Genomic DNA, 24,219 nt, shown 5'->3' with positions numbered 1-24,219 from the left:
ATGACAAACATGTCAAAGGAACAGTGTGCTAAAAAATGGGAATGTAAGTGTTGAAAATTTCCCATTAGGAACAGGAAGCAGTATAATCAGTGCAATTGATGTTGAGAGGATGCTGCTGATTGAAGGTGCCTATGCCATGTTGGGAAGGCTTGGAAAGAAGTGGGAGCCCCCATGGAAGTGGAATAGCTCTGGCCCCTGCCAAATGAGTGATAGAGAAGGTCAGCAGACAGCTAAAATTTGAAGAAAGTTTGGGCATTGATGTAAAATTATGAAGATATGTTCTTGATAGATAAATTTACCCCAGGACCTGCAGCACTTCTGCAAAACCAGTGTTAGTCTCATTTATAACAGGAGCCTTGAAAAAACATCAGAAAAAGGCTGAGGAGCCTTGTGAAGTCTCAGGGCTCCACCTGAGCACATGGTAAATTGGTCACAGCAGTGAAGAAAAGAATGTAACTGCCTAGACCCAGAGATGGTAAAGGAAAATAAAGTAGTTGAACAGACAAGATTTCCCTGAAAGAGTGACTAGGAAGGAGAAGGCAGCAAGTTGGGTATACAAATACAGCAAGATTATGCAGCAAAGTGGAGGACCTTGACCTACAAATACAGAATACGAGCAAGTGGATTGGGGCAATAGATCAGTCCTGCAGCCACAGTCATAAATGTCCTAAAAACAGTGGCTGCTTTTCAGGGAAAGGCAGGGAGCAGCAGTGTGTGTTAATGATGGCACAACGCATAGTTTGGTAAAAGATTATCACTGCCAGAGTGCCATATGCCACCAGGATCCTTTTTCACTGCCAAAAAGTGTTCTGTAAAAGTGTTGTAGAGAGATAATTACTACTGCAGTAGTTGTTTTGGAGAATTTAACATCGGGAAACAGGTTAGAGAGCAGTTAATGCTATTACTGGTAAGTCTGAGATAGTCTTGCTTTTCTAGGCAATAAAAATATCCTCTGGAGATTCATTGACCTGATAGGAAATGGTGCTTTTTTAGACCTGGCTTTGGTAAGTCCTGAGAATGTTATAGGAGGCCTGATCATGGAAAATAGATTTGGATTCAGTGTAAACAAATTAAATTCATACAAATTAAATGGAAAGGTAATTTGAGGTAGATTTTTAACAAAAACTCAGTATTCTAAACAAAGCCAGTAGAACGAGAAACTCTGGAACTCAAAACATATCAGGTAGTGTTGAAAGAGAAAGTATCAGAAGAAACAACATTACTAATGGAGTTCTATAACAGTCATTATTTATATGTTCATTGATGACTTTTATGTAAAAAGCAAGCAAAGAAAATAAGTCAGAGTGTATTTGGGAGACATAAGTACAATAAAGACTGAGAAATAGGATGGAGAAAAACCATGAAAACTGGAATAATAGAAATGAGAAAACTCAGTCTTCTGTAAACTGGAATTTAATAACTGGAGGTGACTACTTTAGTTGACTGGAAGGTAAGTAATTATTAAAATGGACTAATACATGAAAATAGGCCATAGTCACATTTCTGCAGAACTTGAAGAGCTTTTATCCATGGGTCAGATACAAGAGAATGACTAGCCTTTCTACCAGAGCTTCTGCTTTTCCATATAGGGAAAATTCTACTTCATTTAGCCAGTGCTGAATGGCATGAAGTACAGAGGCAAAGGGAGGTACTGGAAGAGTTGCAGTAGATAGAGGCAAAGGGAGGTACTGGAAGAGTTGCAGTAGATAGAGACATACCATTGCCAGGACCTCCTTTCCAGCTGGTGCTTCTGCCCAGTGAACTCAGTGCTGACCACAGTGTGGTTATGAAGATAATAGTGGGTGAAACCTACCTGCCGAAGAGGAATTGTCTTGAAAGGCTGACAAGCATCTTCCTGCCTTGTCTTCAGAAAGAAGTCTGCTCCAACACCTCTGCCTGTGGAAACGGCGTGCCTCTTTAATTAGATGAACACATGTCTACTGGCATTTGGACCAACTCTCTACTCTCAGCCATCCCCAGATGAGCTCTGGGTTATCTGAGCCAAAAAGACTGACAGTATTGAATGTAGGCAGTCTAACATGCCTTTAATTCACACCAGCTCCTGCTGCTTTTATTCTTAATATCTGCCCAGCCTTTACAATTTTCAAACAGTTTAATCACTGCATCTCCCAGCTCTGGCCCCCATTCCTCCAACTAGAATTTTTTTTTCCTTTTATGCTTTAAACTTGTCAGAATTTGGATTGGTTTTACTCTCTTTAAGGCTAGAAAAAGTTAAGGTAGTACATAAATGTTTAAGAGTTTAACTGGCAGAGCCATTGTTGGGGATTGTAGCAACTAGGGTTTTAATCCTGTTGCAGGCTTTCCATATGAATAGTGGCATTTTTCACTGTTAAATCAAAGTCAATTATTCAAATGTCAAATGTTCTGGTGGATGGTTGATAAATGTCATTTTTCAGTTTGTGAGGATTCACGTATAAATCTGCATCGTATGTGCTCGCTGTAAGCTTGGGTCAAGTGAGCTCAGTTAAATACCAACCCAGCATGAACACAACTTTTGCTTCCAGACACTGCAGTGATTGAAGTGTGACAGAAAGAGTGTGATGTACTGCACACACTGAAGGCAGATTTACCCTGCTGCTTGAATGGTCTTTTCGTTGGTTGTTTCTCTCCCTCTAAATAAACACAGTTGGCCACATGTTTGCTTGGGGGATCAGCTAGATAGAGGAAAAACTTAACGATTGTCTTATATTTCTAGTGAGTTACACCTGGTTTATAAGTGGAACAGTGAAACACACAGCTTGCTGCTTAGGGCCACATCAAAAAAAGAACCTCACACATCGGGGAAATCGTCTCCCAGTTCATGTAGTTCATAATTTTAAACCCCTACTGATATTGTATCTATATTAATTATGTATTTCTTACTTTTCTAACACTCCCACTTTGTCTTTCTGTCAGGAGCTGCCAGATCCAGCCACTCTTCTTTCTTTCTTTCAAATCATTGATAAGGAGACTCCTGACAGCATGAGTTGGGGGCTGGGTGTACATTAGTGCTTAGGAGATGTCTCCAGCACATCCTTATTAGGAGTCATATCCAGATGGAGCACATACCACAAGCCTTTGAAAACAGAAGAGAGTTATGATAAGGAGAGAGGGAGGAACAGAATAATCCCCAAGTGTTACTCTCAGGGGCACCGCATCTACTGGAAGGCAACAGATCCTACTGGGATTCCCAGGAGACAAGATATTATTTTCATGGAGCTTATGCCATCTGCTTTTCTATTTTGCATTTTTAATTTCCGTTCTCTGCTCTGAAATCCCCACCCAGACGGTCTGTGTCTGTCTTACCTGCTAGTCAATGACACAGTTTGTGTTAAAACAGAACAGGCAATGTGGAAAATGGTTGGAGTGCTGCAAAACAAGCAACAGTTGTGATGAGGGGTTGTGGCAGTGGCACATACACTCATAGCAGCCCTCAGCCCTCTGAGAGGTGCCTGTTGCCTTAGATGTAAGCAGCTTTTATCCTTGAACTAGAGAATAAGGCACTGGTTTTGGAAGGTTCAGCAGCAGGGTGTCTAAAAGTAAGACTGAGTAAGCTATGTGTAGTTGAGGTCTCCTGCCATATGACCAAGGGGAAGCTTAGTTCATATTGACACAGGGTTCAAAGTGTTTATGATTTTTGGTTTAGATTTTCTTTGCAAAGGTTCTTGTAAAAAAAAAGAAATTACCTGAATTGCAAATGTAGCAGATAATTTTCCTGTTCTCATAGCTACTGTTTTGTTCCCCTCCCAGCTTAGATCTCATGACGGTATTTATCTTAACATGAAAAAGAATGGTGGCTGATTCTAGTCACCTCTGAAAGGAGAAGCAAGAGTCAGAAAGTTGCCTTTGGTGTATGCTGCTGTAATCAAGTATATAATCCACCAGCCTAACCAGAAATTTTCCTTGCTTCAAGAGGCAGGAAGCTATTGTAAAGCCAACAGTGCAGAGTTATTTCATTAATTAGTAGGAAACTAACACTTTCCTCCTGCCAGCTGCACTGTAGAATGTTGCTTTTTTTCTCTAGGAGACGGTAGAAAAAGGCATTCTCTGACAGATAACCGTAGTGTTCAGCCTCCAAGGAGACACCTCAGATGAGACCACCTTGTCTGCTTCTGCTTCTTCCTGTACCAACGCTTCCTCTTCATCTTAGGATGTATAAACTTCCTAATATTTTACTTGGTGACAGCAGAGAAATTCCTGTCTCTGTCTTCCACAGTCTCTAGCTAGGGATGGGTATTCTGCATGGAGAAACCAATTACTGTGTCTACTACCAAGCGCTGAATTATTTTAGTTCCGTTGGATTAATTCTTGCTTGTTAACAAGATTCTCAAAAACCTCGAGCAAGTCACTGGAATGCTGTTTGCTTGGACCAAGCAAAACTGGTAGGGGCTAAACAGCAACAAAAATGCTGTTGCAAGGACATAGGGAATGTTGTTCCCTGGTGTGCTTGACTTGGACGAAACTGAAGATCTAATTTATGACTAAGTCCTATCTTGGTGAAGATTGAAGTGAACAGAGGAGATAATCCGTTTGGGGACAGAGGCTGATGACATGTCTGTGATGTTAGCTCCTGCCTTCCAGCCTGCGGCTGTGCATTCATGGCAGATATTGAATTGCTGTGAGATCAGGGAGGAATATTTCTAGGAATATCAGTCAGAACTACAAAGCCCTCAGGGTTCAACATAACAAAATTGGTGCATTTCTGGCTGAAACTTTACAGATGGTCTCTGATCCCAGGAAAGGACAGACTGCCTTTATCTCCCCATGTGGCTCCTGAGACTGATCTTTCAACTGGTGTAGTTATTTAACCCCCTCTCCTAGGGCAGGGTGTGGGTTCAGAGTTTGTTTTAAAGCTCTGCATCAAAGAGCCACAAAGCACATAGCAGAGCAACCTTATCTCATTGCTGTTCAAAAGGATGCAGTACTCAGAAATCCCCTTCCAGGGCTTCTCTTGCCTCAAGTCAAGATGCAAAACTGGTACTGGGAGATGCAGGCCCAAACAGAGCAGGGAGCAAGCATCTTGTGTAGGCTGGAAGGCCCTGTGCCTGCCCGCATCTGTGGCTGCTTTCCTGCGTCATCACTTCCCAGTCTGCTTCACAGCTTGTGACTTCTTGAGGTTTTCGTACAGAAAACAAAATAATAAAGGGAAGTTGAAGTACACCGGACAAATCAATGCCATTAGTGTATCATTTTGTCAGTACTTCAAGTACTGTACTATTCCCAGCTGCTCTTCTGTAACAAGGTGATTAATGCTAATTAGGTACAGCAGCTGTTGTTTCTGGGAAGACGCTCTGTAGGTAAATTAGGGAAACATTTTATAAAAAAACATGTAACTCTTAAGCTAGGTCCCCAGGTTCCAGCTCTATTGACAAAACTGCAGTTTTCCATATCCATAACTGTTTGCATGGTGACCTCAAGTGACATCATTATCTTAAGTGCATAAAGCCATTCTGCTCCCCCGGGAGCACCCATTTCCTTGAACACAGTCTGTACTCTGTACTGGGGGAGGAGGGCAGCATGGAAGCCAGACAGAGGGAGCGATACAGCACTGCTATTGATTTTCTTCATGAAGATAGAAGTGCAGCCTTCCACTTAGAAGTCTCACTGAGCTTGGGAGGCATTCATTTAAACATTGTTTTGTCTGTTATCACTCTTTCCATTTATGAAGAGAAATGGTGTACGCAGGGTTATGGTAGCGTCCTTCCTGTAGGATATCTCTCCAGGCTCTTTTTGGAGGGGATGAAAAAGCGAACAGCTGCATCACATTAAGGGCAGAAAGGCTGTCTGCAGAAGAAGCAGCAAAGATGAGGGCAGAAAAATGGTTCTGACAGGCATATTATTGTAGATTAGTTAGAGGAGAAGTAGAGGGGCAGAAAGGAAGAAGTGCATGAGACAGGCTTGGGTAAAGAGTAAAGCCACTTAGAGAAACTGGAACAAGGCAGTCACTGGAGTTCAGCAGAGAGCTCTAGGCAAGAGGGAGTGTGTAAGGGGGTGAGACAGAGGGAAGGGAAATCAGCATATCCCAGGAGCAAAACACAAGCACATGAATATGGGAATGATGTGGCATGAAGTTCAGCAAATGACCTTGATTTTTGTGTCACTGCAATTTGCTTGATTTGTTATGGCACCGCACCAGGGCTTCACTGGCCTTTCCCAACACTCCACTGGGATACATTCACCTCTCTTGTGACACATTCCTGGGTCCCCCCACACCTCACAGGCCAACAGACTCACACCCATTCACATCTTGTGTTGTTCACTCTTGGCTAATATACCTTCAGATAAAAGGAAGCCGTAAGGTAATTGAATGATTTTTGAGTATTACCTGGCCATCCTTTAGCCACTCCATATTTTTACAGTACCTACAGATCTGATAGTCTAGGAAAAAGAGCTAGTCCAGAAGATCTTCTTCCTCACAAGTTATTTTATTTTGTATCAAGAATGGGCCAAAGCATCTGGAGTGGGGGGTTTCATGCCCGGAGCTGCAAATTACTGGTTCTCTTTGACCAACCATAGTCAGTCACCTCAAATATGAGAAGCACCTCAGAAGGTTGTGAGGCAATAGATGCTACCTGGTCTAGCAAAGCCTAACCCAGCAGGCAGCACCACACAGTGGTCTGCTCAAAGGTCTCATTACACAAGTATGTATTAGTCTCATCACTGTTTTCTGTGAAGTATGTAGAAAGCTGGTTTAAAAGAGAGGTGTCCCCAAAGGTGATTTGCAGCTTGTTCCTGACATTAAAAAGAGTAACACCAGCTGAGATGATAAGCCTGCCTGCTCAAGTGTTGGTATCTTTAACAAAATCAACACAGAAAAGGGCAATAGTACTCTTTTCTGGCTTCTCAGAGCTCTGTGTCCTTAATGTAGGTTACACATGTTCCTCTGGCCCATCGCAGTGCAACATTTCCCCAGTTCTGAATTACCCAGGTATTACTATTTCTGTAATTCCTTCTGATGTCTCCACAGGTAGATGAGCTTCTTCATAGCACTCAAGGGAAGCAAGTGCAGCCCAGTGTAATTAATGTAAATTGGCTCCAGAACAGACCACAGTATCTAAGGACAGTATTGGATGATTCATTTTTTAAATGTGTTTGATTTATTAATGATGAGCCTTAAACTGTTCCTGATAGTTAATTGAATTTGTTCTGATTTTTCAGTGATGTGGGCTCCCACTTTTGTCTTCTCTGTGCTGCACACTCAGCTTTTAACAGGGAAAAGTTACTGTCTGGTTATTGAATGTGGGGACTAAAATGCTCCATCAGCAGATCAAGCTCTATTAAATAAAAATAATGCACACTTCTCAAAAGGAAGGAGCATGTGCTGGTGTAGTAAGTTCACTGCAATTCTCGGGTTTTAACTACTGTCCTTATGCACAGAGGATGTTCACGGCACCCTGAAAACTTCCCGTTGCTGCCCTGGATCTTAAGGATCTAAAGGATCTTAAAGGATCCTTTGAAGACTCAGAACTTAGATGAACACAGAAAATTTGGTGTGCCACAGCAGGAGAGCAGCGTAGATGAGGAGGTCATCCGTATCATGTGTCCAGTCATTAGCAGAGTCCTTGTTAGGTGAGGGTACCATGATGGTCTTGGATGCAGATCTCATCTGAGCATGGCAGAGGTGCATCCAAGGAACCCTTCTCCTATGAATCCAGGAACAGTCTTTGGTCCAGGCATAGCAGACAGCATTACATCCAGCTGTGCACAACAGAGCCCCACTTGCCAGACCCAGCCAGTGGTGCAGCCAAAGCAGCACCTGCAAGGCCAAGCTCTGACATGGCAGGCAGGGAGAGGTGCCACATGGAACGGTGGAGAACAGCTGAGGTAGAAGCAGCAACCACAAATGGAGTACAGTTTTTGCCCAATTAGCAATAGTCAAATTTCACCACATCCATCAGTTTTGGTTCAGAGGTCTAGGGAGGAGGAATTCCCAAAAGCAGGGGGCAGCACAGAAGAAACCACAGAGGTTTCCTCTGTAGTTCTTCATGGAGGGAGGGCTGTTTGAAGCAGGTCATGGAGCAATATGAGCCTATGCTGGGCACAGGCAGAAGAGGCTGTTTTCTAGATTAGCAGACTGGTAGAAGCAACTCCACTGCAGCTTCAGCTGTACTCAGCATTTCAACCTCTTACACCAACCAACACCATTCTTTATGGAGAAGTTTTAGGACTGGGAATTAAGCTAAAGTGGAGATGGTAGGACTAGTTGTGCAAAGAGACCTCTGGATCTTCTGAGTCCTGACTGGGACTAAGAGGGAGCTTTATTCCCTGACAGTCACTTCACCCCTGGCAGTTACAAGGCAGTGACCTCTCTGGGAAAGACGACAGTTGTCCTGCTCTGTTGTGTGTAGAAAGTCTCTGGCACTTCTCCTTTTCTTTCAAACCTCGAACTTTTGGCACTGGTCTTTTCTTGTTCTGCTTGGCAGGCATTCTCTATAAAGCAGGTCACACTGCAGGAAAATAAAGCTGTTTTTATGGATGCCATATATTTACCAAGATAAGATTTTATTTAAGAAGTTATAAAGTCACAGCAGTAATTGGACAGTCTGATCCCATTTCTCCAGTTGTTAAACACAACTGTCAAAAAGCTTTAATTGCTGCCTGAATCATAGCTGAATAGCTTGTGCTTTTATTACATCACTCATGGAAATGAGATTACGAAGCCTGGTACTGTGCAAAATAGCTGTAGTCTCCTTTTTGAAATATCTTCCAGAAGGAAAACCAGGAAGTTTTCATCAAATTTTAAAACATCTGAGTATTTAACCTATAGAAAGCATGCCCCATAGGTGATGTTTGTGTCCTTTCTCCAGGTCCAGTTACAAGGGGAAAGGTAATGTGCATTCATGGCGGATAGATCCATCTCCAGCTTCACCTGTATAACACCGTGATCTGTTTGTGTCTGCCTCCTACAAGTAGTAGACTCCTGTTCTCTCCATGTTGCTTTGCAAACTGCTCCTCTCCCAGGCTTCGTCCTACTTTCCATATCAGTGAAATCATCCATCCTCCATAGAGACTGCACAGCTGAGCCATTACTCTCAAGGATTCTTGCCTTCCTTCCTCTCCATTGTCCCTTTTACCTGTGAACTCTGCCCAAATCTTTTTCTTTCTCTTTCTTTTCTTAACTTCTGCCTTTTTTATCCCACTCCCTGGTTACCTTGAGAAGAGCTTGAATTGATTCAGCCTAAGCCTTTGTGAATGGGGAATTTTTCCAACTCTGTCTTGTAAACTAGCACTGTTTATAGCACAATAAAATAAATCCTCTACAGGGTTTTAAGGTAATTCTACTGTAAACCCAAAATTGTGACTTTATGTTTGCTATAACTTTGATTTTTTTTCTACCTTGTGCTCTTAAATGGAAGACAATCCCCACTTTTTCCAAACAACCTACATACCTTCTTTTTTGATCACTGCTGTGAAATTGGTTCAGTTAAGTCAGCAGGTGTTAATGTCTTCTGGAGGAATGATGCAGTTCTTCTGTCTAGCTCACCAGTCTGAAGCTCACAAGTTAAAAAGTGCTTTCTGCCGTGAGTAAACAGTGAGCTGGCTATGAGAAGAAGGTTTAATCACACTGGGTGTTTCAAAGCTGTGGGCTGCTGGCAGCTCCTCTGCTGCAACATAGCTCCCAGAAAAGCCACTCTGTGCCAGAAAACAACCCCTCTCTGGCCCCCATCACTGCCCAGTCTGAAAGTAAGAGCTGATTTTCCAAAAAAAAGAAAGATTTCCTGTGATTTATTTTAAATACTGGTTGTAGGACTAGAAAATTGAGAGAAGTGTACGAGTGAGACAATTGAATAAGTTCATCTGAAAAACCATGTTTGACATATTAAATGACACTGCTAAAAATATGTCTTGAACAAGGCTAGCATATTTAATATTTAAAGTGATGCTGTCAAGCATGAGTAGTTGGAGTCCATAATGGAGGCTGCTTTTAAAATTCAGATTTTCAGGTTTTGCTTACATTTTTTTTTAAAGAAAAACAAGTATCCTGGGCTTAAACTTCCTAGTAAACCCTAGCACAACTTTTTTTTTATAAGGTCAATAAAAGAACATATAACTGGTTGTTTCAAAACTCTTCACAGATTCATGTCTAATTCATAACATGGTTTTGACTATAAAAAGTTTGGGAGACTCAGGTTCACAAAGCAGCTATGTCTTTTTTAGATACAGACTTTCAGCCATAACATGAAAGATTCAAGTTCAGTTTCTTTTTCTGTCTGAATGCTTCAACTGTCAGGTTGAAATGTGGCTTTGTGCAGCCTCTGATCTGTTGGGCAGGGGGTGAAGCAAAATGTGAAAGCAAAACTTTGACATGGTTATTTCTGTGCAGGCAGATATCATGTTTTTAATTCCTTCCAACTTACACAGCCGACTCACTCCTGTCGATGTGCAGAAGAGCCACAATACACAACAGTCGTTGAATTTGACTTTGAGTCCTTTGGGTTTTCTCTCCTTCATTGAAAGGGGATGACCAGCAACACAAGGAGGTGATCTTAGCTCCTTGGTTGGCAGTGTTTTTCTTTCCATCTGCAATTAAACATTCATGGGTACATGGGAGTTTCCATCTCCCTAGGAAGCAGAGACATGACTGCATTGAAAAGACTGTGGCTGCTTTGGATCTCGTTGACTAAGTGAATTGAACCATCTACAGGACATTCACCTGACCTAGAACCAGACTGTAATCTCCTCTGCTTCAAGGCAGGGCAGATAGAGAAAGGGAAAAGGTCAGGAATAAAGAGAGCAAAAGACAGTACCAGTTCTCTGCATTGACCTGGTCATGACCATCAGATGGGAGACGACCAGGACAATCTGGAGAGTTCTAAGGAGAGTGGAAAAGCTTCGTGTGAAACCTCCTCTGTGCTATTGAGGAATGATAGTAACATGCCTGAGTTGGAGCATGGAGTTGCCTGGAGCACGGAGTGCACACTTCATTCCCAACCTGCTTCTTTTCTCACCTTACAGAAATCCTTTTTCAGCATGAGGATGATCAAACATGGGAAAACTTTTCCCAGGAAGGTAGTATCATCTCCAGCCTTGAAGGTTTTGAAAATCTGACTAAATCTAAAGCTCTGAGCAGCCCGGTCTGATCCCAGAGCTGATGCTCCTTGGAGCAGGACATTGGACTAGAGACCTCCTGAGGTCCCTTCCAACTTGAAGTAATCCTGTGATCCCTTTTCTGCTTAGGACTCCAGATACTTTTTAAGGTGTCGTATAGTTTCTACTCCCTACTGAAAAAAATTAAGTCCTCTCTAATTATTCTTTTGAGCTCCCAGCACAAACACAATTGGATTTGCAGAGCTAGATTTAGGTGACTTGTGTCCACTGGCACACAAAGCAGTCCACTGGTAAACAGTCCACTGGTAAACAAGAAAAACCCAATTACTACTTGATTTTTACTTCATTATAAATATTCTTCTTTTTAAATTTTAATTATTGCTTTCTGTTCTTTCTCTTTAATTCACCAAATCTTCTTGATTTTACAGTGATTGAATTTTAAAACATATTAAAATTCATTTTCTCCTTTGCTTGTATTGCTTACTGACTCCAGTGCATAGGCAGGGAGATTTGTTCTCTTACAGATGTGTTTCCTAACTTGCATTTTGTTCATGGTTCTCAATGCTGAGTGATTTTTTATTACCAGCAAGCAGCTGATTTCTTGTACTATGTCCTAAGGCATTCACGGAGTGTAGTGATGGAATATTAGAAAGAAGAACCAAAATCAAGATGTTTGTGCATATGTTTGTGTGAGGTGACAAGCTGCTACTAAGGTGGCTATACAACACCTCCATTTCTTAGACCAATTTGAGTTCTTCTTGGTGTTGGTGATGTCTCAAGTAGACATTGGAAAAGGCACTTAGATTGGTGGAGAGATTTTTTTTTTTTGCTGTGATTTGGATTTTTGAGGGAACTTCACAGAAAAAGACAGGACCCAAAGGCTGGCTGTCACACACAGACCCCTACCTGCTGTATGCCACCAACAACGTAAGAAAAGACAGAATGAAAAGAAAAGGAAATGAATCCTCCCATCCCATGTTTTTCCCTTTTGCGTTACATGTTTTTTTCCCTGTAGAACAGGGGAATGGATTTGAATCAGGGAAGATTAAAATCCACCCTGGAAGGTGAGGTTGGCTTACCAACTTTTAATAACCTGAAAAACATTGTTTTGATCTTGTGAAGATTTTAGGTCAGGAGTGGAGGCAGTGGGCAGGTGTTCAAGACTGTTAAAAGTGTGGAGGTTGCCTTGAGAAAAAGGGAATGTTGGTCTGTAGCAAACTGATGTGTTGTCTGTAGCCCAGAAAAAATAAGTTCTCTTTCATGGTCTTGGAGTTTGGAAAAAAGCTGATTGTTCCTAACAAAACATCTAACAAGGTTACAGAACAATACTAAAACTTTTCAAAGGCAGGATAAAACAATAAGGCAACTTGTCAGACCTTATAGACCAGGTATATAATCCAGAGGCAGAATCACAGAATTGTGAAAAATTAACCAGAGAATATTTGAGGCCCTAAAATTGAAGACTCCTGAGCACATTTCTTCTGGTCCTTCACCTCAACAAATTATTTACTCTGGCTCCTGAGTACTCACCATGTAGTTAGTGCTCAAAAGGCCCCTTAGCAGTGGTTAACAAACAGGGCTGTGGAAAGGCTGAGTACTCTAAGCTGTGCTCAGTGGAGGAGATGAGGTTGTTAGGTGGAAGAAAATATAAGCAGGGGCATGTCATGATATGTAAATGGACATCACTGAAAAACCTATTAGTCAGGGCAGTTCTTCAAAGCCTCTGGTGTCTGCTAGACACAGATCCCTCTGCCAGTCTGGCAGTGCTAACATCACCCAGTTGACTTCAAGTGAAGACCATGGTCCTCAGAGATTTCCATTGGGAAAGTGCCCCATAAGCACCATCTGCCCAGGCACTGACTTTTGCTCTGTTCCTTCACTTGGAGACTTTTGGCTGCACTTGGAGATTGTCGGATGTACCTGGTGAACACAAACACTCTCAGGGTGATGCCTTGCCATGTCCCCAGCATCTTGCACTGTTGTTGTTAGATATGGGTTGACCTTCATGAGCTCTGTTCCACATGATCAGGTTATGGAGCCAGTGGTAAATCCTAAGTAAGATTTTTCACAAGGTCAGCCAAAGTAAGCAGAGCACATTTAACACTGCAAGTAAAGAAAACCATATGTTCACTTTTCCAGCCACTGAGGCCTATCCAGTGAGCAAAGTGTGTATATTTAACCCCCAAATTTATCTCTCTGTGTTACTGGAATTGGCTGTTGCAAAGCAGCCTCTCCAGAACAGACACAGCAGGGACACGTTGTTGGAAGTCTTGTTAATTCCAATTCACTGCTTTTAAGCATGAAATCGGTGCAATTTACAGAAGAAAATACTTTCTGCCTCTGGTTTCCAATATAGTTCTCTCCAGAGGAATGTGGAAGAGTGATGGCTCTCTGTACCTTTCCCACGAGACGTTGCTGCAGACATGACACTGTCAGAGCTGTTCTGACAGCTTTGTCATAACGTGGTCAGGAGAGGAGATGCAGTTTGGTTTTCTTTATATTTTACTGGACCCTGGAGACCTGGTAGGAAGAAACCTGTTTCTGTCATCAGACTGAGTCAATATGACTTAAAGTACCCAGGGAACAGATGCAGGGGATAGAAAATTGCTAGTTTGAGTTGTTGTTCTTTTTGTCCTCATTTTTATCCCTGTGAGCTGCAAGTCAGGACATGTCTCCTCAGTCAGATGGCTTTGCTGGATTGTCTATTGGGTGATCAGAGAATGATGATTATCATTCTCCCAGTGCACACACTGCCCGAGGAGAAACTCTGTTAAAGGCAGCTCTGCAGATTCTAGTGGCCCCAAATTTTGGCTTACATGCCATCCCTGGAAAGGACAAGGCTGTCAGTCCCTGGGCTTCCTCTGCATCTCTACTGAAGAGAAGCCAAAGGTTTTTTATTCCCCGGAGCTTGGCACTGCCCTTCCATTCACCTCGTAAGTGCAGCTGTTACAAACCACTAAGACCTGTTGAAAGTAGTGAGTATTTTCTGCCACCCTTTCTCTCTTCTCACAGCTTTCCCTGGTCCTTTTTCAGCACTGAGTGTGCCAGCATCATTGGGGTGGAGAGACCGTCCGGAAATCTGAGTGTTAAAGCTATTTCTTTTTGGGTCTTGGCAAAAGCCAGGCTGCTTCCAGCATACCGTGTGTGAGAAAGAGATTCCAGACTTGAGAGAGTCGTCCCTGCACATGCTTGAACTTCTTGCCTCTGGGGAACTGGTGCCTCGTTCCCACTCCTTGTCTCCTGCAAATATCCCAGTTCAGAGCCAGTTTCTGATGTCACTTCACAGTGAAGTTGTCTTAAGGACAGATAAACCTGTCACCCTTATTTTCTGTGCCCAGGGTAATTTGAGATACACTATGACCTAAAAGTTGCTGGTGCTTGTGTGGAGAAAAATAACAAGGAAAAAAAAGACGACAGTTGATACTATGAGCCCTGCACGCAGTTGGTTGGCAATGGAAACCTGTGTTCTTGATTCAAATCAGATTATGAACAAGAAAATTAGTTTCTTTACAAGAATGCATAGCAAAAAGAAAAACAAAGCAAGCTTGTATCTCTGCAAAGGCTCTCTGAAATCCCACCATGCCTTAAGATTACAACCTCCTGCTCTTCATGTCTTTTGCTTTCAATTGGAGTCTGTAGGATTTAGTTCATTGCTCATCCTGCCTGCTCCATCAGCAGCCAGCCAGCATCTCCCCACTGTCATCTCCTCTTCCCTTCACCTCTGCCTGTTCACCTGGCAACACAACCTGACTGAAGGGCAGGCAGATCATTTCTTATAAAGTCCCTGATATATCCTGACCCTTATAAAGTCCTTTATATAACCTGACTCTCCTTATTCCCCTTTTTCATGATTAAAGTTGATCCGCTTCTGCTGTATTTAAGTGTCTGTGTGTACAAAAGTTAAAGCCTCATGTATGTCTTAATTATTGAAAGGTAATTGAAACTGAAGTTGAAACCAAGAGAAACAGTACATCGCTGAAACACCTCCCATTCTAGCTGTCTGTAGTCCTTATGTACAGTCTCTTTTTTGTCTTAATTTCCTCAGGCAAGCAACTGCATCTTCTATACACACTCATTAGTTCCTTAGCTCTCCTGCAATAAAGCCTTGCTTACTGAGACCCTCAGGCTGTTTCTTTCCTCTTTTCTTCTACTCCTACAACTCTTCTGTTCCTTTCATCTCACCACAGCTCAGCCAGGCAGACAAACAGGTAGCTCTACAAAATAAACCTTATGTTTGTATACAGATGGCAATTTTCACTCTCAAATGTGCCAAGTGAAGCTGAACATGTGCGCGCTGTGGCCCAACACATACCTGACCTAGGCATGCAAAGGGCATAAAAATTATGATAATTCTTGTATTGCTTTTGCATGTCTCCTTCCTTTTCTCTTAGAAATGCTGTAGGAAATCCTTAGCTAATGGTCTTTTGATGGGCAAATCCAAGCTGGGATTTTTCCTCCCTTCAGTGCATACAGCTGGTCATTCAGGAGAGCAGTAAAATTGTTGATCTGCCAGAATTTCTGCCTCACTGGTTCATTTGGGAGAGAGGGTCAGATAGTGGGGACTCAGCAGCTGCAGCATTGCCAACAGTCTCATTTAGTGCTAAGGTGTTAAGAGTAGGCAGCTGAGAGGCAGAATCAGGAACCTCCTCTGCCTGCTGTTTGGAGGAGGTAGGCCTGTTTGCCAATCCAAAGGCATGAGTCTTTGCAAGATTAGTGGTGTGTGGAGTGAGACACAGTGTCTGACATTCAGTCATGGTCACACCTGCCTTCCCTTTGCCTAAACTCCCATTTACAGACCCCCAAAAGTAGTTTTAAACCTTGCTCAGGCCAGCAATGTTTTAGCATCCACCCTTTGTCCTTTGGGGCTGCCTGTGGCCCAGCAGGAGCAGCACTGGGGTAGCAGTGTCATAGCCTCAGCCCTTTGGCAGCTTGTGTTACCAGACCTCTTCTGAGCATTGCTGCCCCATGCACTGCCCCAATAAAGGGTAACAAAGGTGTAAAAAACATCAGGATTAAAATACTATACCGTGACACAAACTCATTGACATTGGAGTTCTATATTAAGAACTGTCACTATCTTTCCCAGTATGTTACTGCGTTCTTCAGCATGAGTCAGGCTTTCCCTGAGCCCCTTTGAGCTCTCCCTGCCACCGGAACTGCTGCTTCTTTGACAGGGGATTCAGCTCAGCAGTGCACATGTCTGATTTACAGCCGCAGGGCTCTGCAGTTTGGGACAGCATCTGCATCCCCCAGCCCTACTTCTCCTCCTGTAGCACTCAAAGCAGCTGCAGCCAAAACCTTGTCTTTCATCCTGTCTCTCAAGCCTGTTTCTCAGGGGTTTCAGCAGGGACACAAGTTTTCTCTGGCCAGTCCTTTTTCCATCTGCCGCTGGAAGCATGGCTGTGTTTTGTCACCAGTCCCTTTGAGAGGTGTGAGGAAAAGGCAGTTGCCAAACACTCAGCCCTGCACCTGTAAGGAGAAGGATATTAAGGAACATAAAATAGCTGGCAGCAGCATTCTACCATCCCCTCTGCCATCCTCCAGTGGCTAACACCGACAGATAGCAGCCCTGCCTGAGAAAGGAGACATGGGATCCCATCCTTGAGGATGGGAAAAGGTGCAATCATTTAGGATAGTTTGGGACTAATCTGCAAACTCAGGCCTGATTTCTCTACCAAAACAGGGTCCAAGCTGGAGAAGAAAGGTGGCAGCACGCTGCCCTCTCTGCCAAGGCACCCTACAGAGAACAGATCACCCCCCATTGTGCTCAGTCCTTCAGAGCGTGAGCCAAAACACAAAGCCAGAGGTGAAGCCATGAGCTTTCTCTAAACTCTTTGCAAAGAGAAAGAGGAAAGGAGTTCCCACTCCTCCCTGAGGTGAGCCACCCACCCCAATCCAAATATCAAAAAGACAGGCTAAGCCCTTTGAAACTGTACTTGTGAGGTCTCCAGCTGCCCTAGATAAACCCTGTGTGCCTCCCTCTACACCTTCTGGCAAGACTTCAGAGGAGAGGAGCGGGAGCCTTTGAGCTGCAGCCAGGTATAACAACCAGGCTGTAACACTGAGCTGTCACCAAGGGCCACTGTGCCCCAGTGATCTGGCAGCAGCCTCAGATACCTCCCTGACAACTCTTGCAGGTACTTCTGGAGCAGGAGGAAGAAGTGTCAGGGCACACACAAGGGCTCTACAGAGATCTCCAAGACCATAGGGGCCACTGTCCCTCTGAAATAGAATTCCTGCCAGCCTAATTAATGAAATCTTAATCAGCAGATTGGTTAATCATAAACTTATTAAAGAAGTAGTTGAGCTCCAAGGCTGTATGTCAAATTTCCAGACCATGGCAGCCTCTCTAATGGAGGTATCAGGTCAGTAATCCTGTTAGGGGGAGCAGGTTTGCTCTGTGGGACATCTCTGGCTGAGCCGCTGGTGATCCAAGTACCCAGGACTGGGGGTCATAAACTGAATAGCAGGAAGAGGCACCCTGAGCTGTACATATCCTGTTCTCCTGTAGAGATTCATAGCAAACAGGCAATTCATCTAGTGAAACAATGCCTGAAAGTCCTCTTCTGGGGAGCAGAGTATTTGGAGGGTGACATGCCCTCCAGATACCTTGCTTACTAGTAATGCATTTTCTTTCCTTTTCCAGGAAAGAAAACAGTAGGTATTGTACTACAGAGCAGAGATTTGTCAAAGTGGGGTGAGGAGTATCCATCCATTCAGCCTGTTAAGCAGCCTGGTTGCCTTTCTCTGTCTGCTTTCATCTTGTTAGAGAGAAAATATGGAATTTTGTTTGAAGTGTACAGGTTTGTAGAAACCCAGTGCAGCAGATGATAAAGCAGAGTGGATCAAATATATGACATTTTGCTGCTAAATAAAGCCAGAAACATGGCTTGGACTGTCAGCTGCAGTGCTGTCCTCAGAAAAGTCCAAGAGTCCTTTCCAAACTCTATTTAAGTGGGTTTTATACAAATACACACTATACGATGACCTCCTGTGTAACCAAAGGCTGCGAGTATTCAGCTAAGCAAGTTTGTACTGTCACTCTCCTAAATACACATCACATTTACTACATGCATCAGTGACCTTAATGCTTCTTCACAGAACATCAGGACTCAGAATAAATGTGATGTAGGCACTAATATTAACTCTGTTTATCTGGTAGATGATGCCTTTAGCATAGCCGTGTTTTAAATGAAGAGAGTTAAATTGCACTTAGTAGACTCCTTTCTTTTTCTTTTATTTTCCTTTTTTTTTTTGTCTGCAACATCATTCAGCAGGGTCAAGCGAATGGCTTTGACTTAAACCTGTGTTCAGGTGACTAGAAATGATGAGGGAGCATTTGCAGGTCTTTCCAGGTGAAATAACTTAATTCTCTTTGTCCCTTTAAAGTATGTTAAGGGAGAGAATACCTCAGTTTTATGAATTATATTTTGTAGAGATCTGTTTATAAAGTGACACTTTTTAGCTGGAGTTGTCAGGATACAAATGCTTCCCCAGATATCTAGCTTTTTGCTTCTGGCTGGCAGGAAAAATATTCTTTGAAAAGTACATGGAAATATCAAATAAGTCCCTTTCTGAAGGTAAAGTTGGAAAATAGGGGAAAAAAACATTTAAATATAACCAGTACTATTCATATATTCCAGTTTTGACAATGATAAATCTTTATATGCAGTATTTTGCAGCCATTAGGAATAATAGTCTCGATCCTTTAAAATTAAGTGGGAAAGCACATGCTGAATGAGAACAAAACAAATGCCCTTCTGGGGTGGGAGCTGTGATAATAGGTGCCTTTGAAATAAGTACAGAAAGGTGTTCCAAGATAAAGAGATGAATTGCTGCCTGCTGCTACACACTCACAACCCGTCTGAATAAAATGGCTGCAGAGACAGCTCAGGCGGAGGACTGGGAGCAGCAATCCCGGTTCTCTGGTCCCCTGCTGCCACAGATGTTCTACATGGCTTTAAGGTAAACCAGTTAAATAGTTTCTACCAGCAGTAAAATACAACCTACTGTTTTACAAAAATGATTCACAATTGTGTCGTGCCATGAAGAGAGAAGATACTCTATGTTCAGAATAGTGGATTTTTTTCCCTGAAGTGTACAGCCATAAGGTTTTCACTGCTACATGTGTAACTGCAGTGAATCCTGGCTGCTGCTTGTAGTAGCTCCTATACAAGAGATGAAGAGCTGCAACCTTGAATAATGAGAAACAAAAACATTAACTTTGTACTCTCTAGGTCATTAGCCGGTTCTTTGATCAGGCCTTCTTGGGAGCTGAAGAGGGCCTGAAGCCACTCCCAGACCACTGGTGTTCGTGCCAGCTCTCAGCCACTCCAAAGGCACAGAGCAGCAGCCAGACCAACAAGGCATATGGAAATGCTGCTACTTACATGTTTAAAACCTGACCCAAGAGGGACCATGGAAGGCAGATTCATACACCTGTTATTGCTAGCCAGTTCTCACAACTAAGAGCTAGAAACTAGAATATAGCTCGCTATATTCCCTGAGTCTGGCTGGGCCAGAAAAATAATGTGCTTCAGCTAAAAATACTGTGTCTTGCCCAAGCTGGTAGTTGGATGACTTGGCTGTCTGACCCCTGCTATCTGAACAGTCTTTTCTGAAACCAAGTGAAACAATCCTGATTCAGATGGCCTGGCCTGAATAATCAATGCCGATGCCCAGCACGTATCAGCCCGAAACCATATTCCCTGTATTCACAGTAGGGGGCTGACCACAGACAGATCCTTTTTGTTTCTGCTGCTCCTGTTTAGTAAAAATCACTTTTCTCTCGCCTTTCTTTTCAGTGCAGGGAGGCACGGCCATCAGCTGCACTAATGCCACACTTAACACTCTCCAAATCTCCCCAGGGAGCACAGCCCGAGCTGGGATCACCACAGCCCTGTCACACAGCTTTCTTACACCTTCCTTTCTTTACAGCCTGGAGGCAAAGCCCCTATTGATGTACATACCCTGAAATCTCTCCAAGTAGTGACACAGTCCTCACTGACAAATACTCTCTGTCAGAGGTGAAAGGTAGAGAAGGTTTCAGTGTCAGCTAGATGCATGCTAATGTCCCAGAGCTAAGTGATGCAAGTGAGCTGAAATCAGGACTTGTACTTGAGGAAGTTGTAGACAGCACTTCTTTCTTTCTCCCTCCATTTGCTCATGACTATTCATTATTCAGCAGGATCTTAACAGAAGGGTTAGTTTTATTTAATGAGTAATTTAAATTCTCAGCTTGCTTGAGAAGTTAGAATTCATCAGGGAATCACTGCAGTCCTCAGTCTCAGAAACAGTTTGGCTGACTGTGGGAGACAGAGAGGGGAAATACATCCCAAAATTTCATCTCATAGACCTTGAAGATGCAAAAGTACAACTCTGTCACACTGGATTAATTTCTCTTTGTCTTCCCACTGCAGCAAATCCCATGGACCAGTACTGCACTGTCCCCAAGCTTTGTGTCCTGGTCAGGCAGATTCACAAGCAGTTGAGTTACTGAGATTCAGCCAGCAGCTCTCAGCAAAGACACAGGAGCAGTCAGTACCTGCCTGCTTCCACCCCACAGTTGGCAAGGAAGCAAATCAGCCTCATCTGTCATAAAACAGCATTTGTGCCAATCAGGCTGCCCCAGCTGAGGGGGCCGCAGGTAGTCAAGCCCAGTGACACTGAGGCCATGGAATCCTAAGTCACTCTCCACCCACCACAGACTGATCATAGCCAGACTCACTCACCATCTTGAGACAAATGGAAAATGTGGATTTGGGGTGTCTGCTCCTCCAAATAGTTCTTCAGTTTAGTTCAGGGTAATGTTCAACAGATTCCTGGATTATCTGCTTTGCCTCATATCACAAAAGGGGCAGTTCTGCAGGAGTCTCAAGCATATGGCTGCTTTTGCCACTTCTGAGGCAGAGTTTAGGCAAAAACAAGGCCTCCCACTACACAGCCACGTGCACCAAAGAAACTGTTCAGCATTTCATTTTTTAAAAAACAGGAAGATGTTCTTAAAACTGGTTATGATTTTGTTTCAATGCTGAAACCAGGGAAGTAATTTTAAGGATGCATTCAAGTCTAACTTTTAATTTAGAGACATTCATGTTAAGTCCATTCTGCTTCCCATGCTCCGTTACTATTTTCCCTCATCATAAAGCAGCTAGACACATCCTGCCAGCTAAACAGGTAACCATTTTAAATTGCACTAAGTCATTTCAAGCAGTGCTTGAAATCATTCATTAGGGCTATAGCTGTTCCCATGATAAGGGGAGAATTCAGCCCCTCTCGATTTAGACCTGACTTTATCTCTAAAGGATGTTCTCTGTGGGGGTCTGCATCATTTGTCAGCATGCAGCTGTCTGCCCATCCATCCTCAGACACATCCTGGATCAGGCAGGTGAAACCACACTGGAACAGGGATGGTTTGCTGAGTGCTGGTCATGCTGGGGCACTTTCTTATTGAGGACCTTTGCAAGCTCCTATAATAGGACATCATTGCCAGACAGGGAAAAGGCTGAGCCACTTACAGTCCTGGTTGTGCCTGCAGTGTGCATTTCCTTTGCTCCTTTATACTTACGTGTTATTCCTGCCTTACTGAAAGCTCCGTGAGCTGCTTTGGCTGTTGTGACCATTAGAGCTTACCTTGAAACAGCACTTGGATCAGAGGCTGAGTGGTTCAGATGGAGTGAGCAAGCAGCACAGGCTGGTGTAAGGCTGGCACAAAGGCAGTGGTTTATTCATTGAGCAGGTTCATCTCTCTTTAAATGATTATAATGTCATAAGGGGACAAAGTGTCTTAAAAATCAAGTGACAAGGTGGACAAGAAAGAAGGGGCAAGATGTGATGTGGTTGGCAAATCCAGACAAAAAGTTGTTCCCCATGCTGTTCAGAGCAGAATAGTGGTATTAAAAGGATCCTGGATCACCTCCTCGCACACATACACACATAGAGGAACGCATTCATGTGCTGCTCCATGTGTTCTTTTTCTCTCACCATGTCCAGCATTAGGTGAAGTGGAACTGGTGCAGACAAATTCCCCAGTGAGTCGGACTGACAGCACAGCTCTCTGTTCTCCAACCTCTTCACTGAAACAGAAGTCAAGGCTGCTTTACTCCACTGTAGTGGGTTTGTAACCCTCCCTGGGAGGGAAACGAAACTAGGATAGGTCACCTGATGTATGTTTTACCAATAAGCTCTTCCACATCATGTTACATCAGCTCAGATATAAACAGATGAGAAGGAAACAACTCCTTCCTTCTCTTTTGGGACAGTTGCACAGGGGAGGGTTCCTCCTGTTCTTCGGAGGAGGAAAATACCTTTCATGGGGAAGTAGTCTTTATTGTCAGTCTTCCCTGTGTTTATAGTGCTTATAATTCTCTTTTTCTTCTCTGTGTAAATATAAAACTGCCTTTCTCAGCGGTCTCAGTTTTGCAAGTTTTTTTTCTTCCCCCCCTCCCCTCCTCCTTTTCCCTCTGGAGGGGGTTGGGCGGAGTCTTGGTGGACACAGGGTGTTCAGCCAAGGTAAACAATAACATCCACTCAAGCATGGAGACAGGTAGATTACCTGTGGTGCGCTGACCCCAGCTGGACAGCAGGTGCCTGCCAAAACTGCTCTATCACTCAGCTGGACAGAGGAGGGAAAATACAATGACAACATGGGCTTCCCACGGGGTCACAGCCTCCTTCAGGCATCCACCTGCTCTGGTGTGGGATCCTCCATAGGCTGCAGGTGGATCTCTGCTGCCCCATGGACCTCCATGAGCTGCAGGGGAACCTCACCATGGTCTTCACCATGGGCTGCAGGGGAATATGCTCCAGAGCCTGGAGCACCTCCTGCCCCTCCTTCTGCACTGACCTGGGTGTCTGCAGGACTGTTTCTCTCACACATCCTCACTCCTCTGTCTGCAGTTTTTTTCCTCCCCTTCCTATATTATTGCAGAGGCTCTACCACCATTGCTGATGGGCTCCCCATGGCAGGTCCATATTGGAGCTGGCTGGAATTGGCTCTCTCAGACATATGGAAGCTTCCAGCAGCTTCTCACAGAGCCCACCTCTGCAATTCCCCACTAACAAAAATTGCACACAAATGCAATACATCACCCAACCCAGTAACCTCGCTAATGATCAGACAGGATCTTCAGACCGCTAATTGAACATATTTCTTAATGTCAAAGGCACATGCAGGCTGCTTCATGCCCTCCCAACCTCCTCTGCTCTATCCTGCTTCTTCAACAAAGTGTCTCTGGAAAATTAGTGAAAAGCCAGAAGGAAGCTGGATTTGGTTAAAGCTGCACTTCCCCAGCTCTTGCAGCCCTGCTGGTATTGCTGATGATTGCTGTTGTCTCTGCAAGCCAGCACACCTGTACTCTCAGTGTTCTTGGTCACCTGTAGCTGTTTCATGGAAGGGGGGATGACCAGCCATGTGTGAGTTTGAGTATTTCATTAGGTACAATGGTAAAAAGTAGAACAACCAAATGAAATGAAGGCTAAACAATTTATTTTAAATACTTGCAAATGCCATGTGAAGAGCATCACTGGGGCTCTGCTGTTACACTGCCAGTAATTAGTGATTTCTCTGAAGTAGCTGGAGAGCAGCTTTATTTCATTCTGACTTTTCCCATCTCTGAATATCTGTCCTTCACAATTCTGTTTCTCCTGTATTAGCTTTTCATCCAACAGCAAACTCATCAAACATGAAATAACCAGTGACTGGAAATCAGTCTTCTGTTTTTTCATTTCTTCTTGTGTGTCCCATTTTCTCTGTGTTTGGCAGGACTACCTGTTAGCAGAATCACAGAATTCCAGAATCACAGCATGCGTAAGGCTGTAAGGGACCACAGTGGGTCATATGGTCCAACCTCCCTGCACAGGTAGGGTCATCCCAGAGCACATGACACAGGATTGCATCCAGATGGTTCTGGAATGTCTGCAGTGAGAGAGACTCCACACCTTCTCTGAACAATCGGGTCCAGTGCTCAGTCACCCATACAGTAAAGTTCTTCTTCATACTCAGGTGGAAATTCCTGTGCATCAGTTTCTACCTGTTGCCTCATGTACTATTGCTCAGCACCACTGAGCAGAGCCTGGCTCCATCCTCTTGACACCCTCTGTTCAGATACTTATAGTCACCTCTACTCCAGGCTGAACAGGCCCAGCTCCCTCAGCCTTTCCTCCTCCCAC

At 43.7% G+C, this 24,219-nt stretch overlaps 1 protein-coding gene across 5 annotated transcripts in view; it reads left to right on the top strand.

The window, feature by feature from the left end:
- FAM219A (family with sequence similarity 219 member A) overlaps window positions 1-24,219 on the top strand; it is a 95,370-nt gene that overhangs the window by 53,900 nt on the left and 17,251 nt on the right. The window lies entirely within an intron of this gene.

Source organism: Chiroxiphia lanceolata, chromosome Z (genome assembly GCF_009829145.1).
Source record: "Chiroxiphia lanceolata isolate bChiLan1 chromosome Z, bChiLan1.pri, whole genome shotgun sequence".
Classification (NCBI taxonomy): Eukaryota; Metazoa; Chordata; class Aves; order Passeriformes; family Pipridae; genus Chiroxiphia; species Chiroxiphia lanceolata.
This window is presented reverse-complemented; position numbering and strand designations above follow the sequence as displayed.